A 5,377-nucleotide genomic window follows, 5' to 3' on the forward strand; every position below is an offset into this window, starting at 1 on the left:
GCCCCGATATAATTTTGATTGCCGCAGTATCACGAACTACAACAACTACTAAAAAAATTTAGAGAGCAAGCGAAAGGCTGGCTTGTTTCTTAATGCCAAGAAACTAAGATCATGAAGATTCAAAGATAACCGCAATGAACAATGATGAACATGTTACAATCATGGAATGATTGTGGAAAATGTGAAAGAGTTCACTTATCTTGGAGCTGTTTTAACTAATACATATGATGATTCACCGGAGATAAAACGAAGAATTACCATTGCCAAAACGCCACAATTGCTCTCAATAACATCTGGAAAAGACCGAAGCATTACCTTACGGACAATGCTGAGGTTATTGAACTCATAGGTTTTCCCAATTGCATCATATGGTTTCTGAGTGTTGGTGTTGAAGTAGATAGACAAGAAAAAGATCAATAGTTTTGAAATGTGTGTTACAGACGAATACTGCGTATTAGCTGGACAGAGAAGAAGACGAATGATGAAGTGCTGAAAAAAATAAATTGTAAGACCGACTGTTGGACATCTTGAACAAGAGGAAATTAAAGTTTATTGGTCATGTAATGAGAAGTAAAAGTATTGAGAAAAACTTGCTGACAGGGATGGTGATAGGAAACGAGGAGAGGCAAACCGAAGACAAGACTGAGCGACAATATCAAAGATATTTGCGGGCTGTCGATGGTACAAGTGGAATGAAAAGCGTAAGATCGAGTTTAGTGGCGAAAGATGGTGGAGAGGTCCACGGCTGCTCAAACATGAGCATACGTTATTGATGATGATATATGAATATATATAGATATATATTGTATATATATATATATTATATATATACAAACATAAAATACACACGTACACACACATTCATATATATATATATATATATATATATATATATATATAAAATATATATATATATATATATATATATATATATATATATATATACACACATTCAGGTTTGGCAGTAAAGAAGAAAAGGCCGTAACAAATACCATTCTATTCCCCTTATATGCATGAAGGGATGTAGCCCATTATTACTACGGTAATGACGAAGAACAAGGTATATTTCTCGTGCATTTACGTTTTGGATTGTCCCAGATTTATGAACAATATCACTGACATGGGCAAATATGGATAGCTTTCTTGGAAAAATAAAAATAATTATTAATTTCGCTGTAGCAGATTCATTAATTTGAGCATTGTAATCTCTCCTAGACAAACTCAAAGCAATTGAAAAAAAATGTTGTTCTCAAAAGCAATGCTACAGGTAGGTAACAGAGTGGATAGGCATATATTTCCTAGAGGAGGAGAGGTTTGATGATCAGCAGAAGATGGCAGGAAACCAAGGGATTCTGGGATTAACTCACAGGCAAAAGTGCGACATTGAGAAGAATTAGTACGAGGACGAGCTTGGAAGCAGGAAAAAAGAGGGTGAATAAGTGAATTTTTTGTAAATCAGTAACGACGGTAAGATTCTGCAAATGTCTTTGAATTAGGCTATCATAAGGACGCAAGAAATAATAAAAACAACTAGAAGATAATGGAAGTATGAAAATTATAATTTGAATGCGTTCGAGAACACAGGAACATTGCGTAGCTGAAAATTTTGTAATAATCTTTTGTTTTTAGAGAGGCGGGTACAAGAGCATGCTTTCAACAGGAAGTGCGGATGTATCCATGAAGAATAAGGCCTAAGCACGTGGAATTAGAAGATAGATTTCACTGGATGACAGACAAAGTCAGTTTATATTTTTACTTTAATAAATACTATTCTTTGGTGTTTTCCTTTGCAGCTTTTACTTCTAAACTTAATCAAATTAACATCGTAATCTAAAATACTGATGAGCTATAGATAATCAAGCCATACGAGGATATTAACTACATACACACATAGAGGCACACTCAGCCACAAAAAAGAGACGTGCAGTCACAAAGAGAATCCTCTATTTTGTTTTCCGCACTGAAAAAAAATTAAGGCACAATCAGGTGTGTTGATTGTTCCGCCTGAGAATGTGGACGGTGAAATGGTGAAGCCAAGTGGATGAATTGTTCCCTCCACTATTCTTGGCCATTGCTACTTTGGATATATTGTATGTCAATGTTGTCGTTTGGTATTCCAAACTCATGATGTCGGCAATTTCGACTGTTGGTTTGGAAACCTTGACAAATTTAATCACTTTTGTTGGCATCAGTTGTTTTCTCCAGCACACTGTGTCGCACAGATTGAACATTCTCCACAAACTGGCATTGTTCGGATGACTCTTGATGCCATGCTTCTATGATTTCTGCTGCTGCTGGATCACCCGACTCATCTTACGGTGACAGAGATAATGTGATCTGGGTAAGTGGGAATCCAAGCGGTTGTTAGGATAAGAGAAGAGAATAATCTAGTGTTCGTGATGATAAGTTTCCGCAGTGGAGTCAGGTGCCGATGACATGTAAACGCTGACAATGATGGCTGGTGACGGAAAGGGGGGTTGAGATAGCTTCTCGTGAATCGTCATCTACAGCAGGAGGTTCAGCGAGACCAGGAGAAGCAGCGTTGTCAGCGACATCACAGCAGTTTCTGAGGGAAGGAAAACAATATTAATATTACAAGCGCAACAATGCAGGTTTGTGGTTATGTAAATGTTCAACCCATTGGGTCACACGGGGCTTCCGTTTAAATTCAGTGTGGGGATACATGCGTTTTTATTTTTTGGTACAGCCGTGCGTATACATACATGCATACACATGCACATAATGTTTCTAATCAACATTCAAACCGTAAGTACGTACGTGTGTGTGTGTGTTTGTTTGTTGTTTGTGTGTGTTTGTTGTGTGTGTTTGTTGTGTGTGTGTTTGTTTTGTGTGTGTGTGTGTGTGTGTGTGTGTGTGTGTGTGTGTGGATGTGCGTGTGTTTGTGTGTGGATGTGCGTGCGTGTATGTGTGTGTGTGTGTGTGTGTGTGTGTGTGTGTGTGCGCGTGCCTTGTAACAAAAGCAAACATTACCATAAACATAATGGAGATACTATTGAAAATCATAATTACCAATTGCCCCGTTCCTCTTTTTCGGAAGCAAATATTCCAGCGCTTCTTTCATTTCGCCGGTGAATTTGGCTTTTTGCTCGTCTGTGATCGCCATGGCCGTCAGGGTATCGAGGTTGTTGAGCTGCTTCACTTCCAGGACCTGTGTGACGAGACGGGTCATGCCTTTAGAAAAGTATTTTTTCTAGTACTGCTTTCATGTGAAGTTGCGACGCGCGTCGAACAACGCTATCATCTACATATACTTCAACGTGACATAATAATAATCGTAACAGATTTCGGGAAGCGTGAAATACAGGCACCTACAGTATCACGTAAAATAAACAGCTTTATGGCCAAAGTCGTCACATTTCGTGCGATCCTAGTAAGAGTAGGCTCACAGGGTACTGACCCCACAGCATCAGAGAGATGGACTGCATGCCCTCAGGGGTGAGTCCTGCAAAGGCTTCTGCTGGGATGCCCTTGAGATCCTCAGGATTCAGTCCTCCAACCAGCTTGCCCATTTCGCTCAACTGAGGATAAACTTACATTTAATGTTTTATCTGTTATGATAAGGAGCGGACTTGCTGTCATTAATATTATGTTTGCTATGCATTGAACTGAATAATCATTAGTTTATTTCTATTATATGGACGAGACTTGCTAATATCAACGAATAAAGAAGCTTACAAGCAGAAAAGACATACAGTGGCTAGTACAACAATGGAGCAATTAAAAAAAAACAAACTTACATTCAAAGAGACATAAAAAAAACAGGTGGAGGTACATATAAATAAATACATAAACTCGCTCAGTAAGGCTCCATCCAGACGAAAGGGCAGTATCCGATGGGCAAACACTGTGACCAAATAATTTTCCAGACCAACGTTTAGAGGGTGGTTGGTGGGCACCAGTGTGGGCCGTTGCCCGACGTTTACTGGATAACCACTACCGTCACTACCTCACCACAGGTCGGACAACAGCGCAGGTATACCCGGTGGTAGCCAATGGTTGGTGGGTACTGCCTTGCCTTGCCACGCACGAACCGAGCTCGATGTGCCCGCAACGAGAGGCAAATGGCAGTGGTAATGAAGTAATAAAAACTAATCACACTCAATAAAAGGGCAAAAAATACAAGGGAACAACAATCAGGTTTCCGACCTTGGCGGCGTCCCAAGTGCTGAAGGCGCCGTAGCTGGTCTTCGCCTTCGGGCCGCCAGGGCTCTTATGACCTCGTCAGGGCAGTCCTCCAGCTGGCGAAGAGTCACCACCGCGGAACTGGTCAGACGGGTAAAGGTTAGTGCTTTGTCGAAGGTGAACTTCATTTTGGATTCGTCAGGTTATGTTATAAGGACTCTGAATGTTGTGTGAACAGGCGTGCTTACCCGTCGATAAACTTGGCTACCATAGCCGTTGTTCAGTGAGAAGACCCTAAAATTAATGTAATGCAAAGGAAAGAACCGGAATTAATCTGAACACACCTAAATGCCTCTGTTGTTATGCTGTCGGCCTGCTCTTTCGTGAAGCCACACACCAGCTGGTTCACCTTAGACAACTCCTCTCCGTTCATGCCAGCTGGAGCCTTGAAATCTTTGACCACTTTGGCCGCCAAGGCTTTCAACTGTTGGGTAATATCATATTTGTCTGAATCTTTATACAATTGCTGTGTATCGATTTTTTCATATATTCTGTCCCGTTTTCTACCCAAATAATCTTTCAATTACCGTGCCTGCTTCCATATCCCAATACTGTCCGAGATTGGTGACCACAATGACGTCGGAAAGGCCGGCAACATATCGGCCTCGCTCGCCATCAGACCCTTGTAGGCCCAGTCCAGCCGCAGCAAGTCCTCCTTCTTCAGGGCCGTCAGGTTCCCTCGCAACTCCTTCACTTTCGCGATGATTGCCTGAGCGAGGAAGAGAATAAGCTCAGCTTTCACTTTCTCGGTCTCTGAACAAAAATACAAAACAGCAATATATGTGCAAACCTGAAATGAAAGAAAGAGAGAGAGAGAGAGAGAGAGAGAGAGAGAGAGAGAGAGAGAGAGAGAGAGAGAGAGGAAAAGAGAGAGAGAGAGAGAGACATAACGGCTCATGGTTCTTTCTTTTTGTGATGGTTACGTTTTTTCTTTCTTTCCTTTGTTGATCTGCTGGTGAATGCCAATCGAAAACTTACACGCTACGCTAATCAATTTTTAAACACATCTCTGTTTTATTTCCTTTAGACCATCATATAACATGAATATATCCATCATTGAATATAGGTCTGTTAAGGTGAGAATGACCACCAACGGACCATAGCCTTTGCCTTTCTCGCTCTCAATTTCTAATTTTCTTTGCTCATCATGTCCTCAACTTCATTTTATCTTTGT

At 40.8% G+C, this 5,377-nt stretch overlaps 2 long non-coding RNA genes across 2 annotated transcripts; both read right to left on the reverse strand.

The window, feature by feature from the left end:
* Positions 1-1,164: 1,164 nt before the first annotated feature.
* On the reverse strand, positions 1,165-3,164 carry LOC119569704. The gene is made up of 2 exons (XR_005228303.1): positions 3,031-3,164; positions 1,165-2,566 (listed from the first exon to the last, which is right to left on the reverse strand). It is a non-coding gene; the product is annotated as an uncharacterized LOC119569704 (long non-coding RNA).
* A 1,054-nt stretch (positions 3,165-4,218) lies between these two features.
* Positions 4,219-4,796, reverse strand: LOC119569703. Its single transcript, XR_005228302.1, has 3 exons — positions 4,731-4,796; positions 4,488-4,627; positions 4,219-4,284 (listed from the first exon to the last, which is right to left on the reverse strand). It is a non-coding gene; the product is annotated as an uncharacterized LOC119569703 (long non-coding RNA).
* Between the last annotated feature and the right edge of the window lie 581 nt (positions 4,797-5,377).

This window comes from Penaeus monodon, unplaced genomic scaffold (assembly GCF_015228065.2).
Source record: "Penaeus monodon isolate SGIC_2016 unplaced genomic scaffold, NSTDA_Pmon_1 PmonScaffold_18180, whole genome shotgun sequence".
Lineage (NCBI taxonomy): Eukaryota > Metazoa > Arthropoda > Malacostraca > Decapoda > Penaeidae > Penaeus > Penaeus monodon.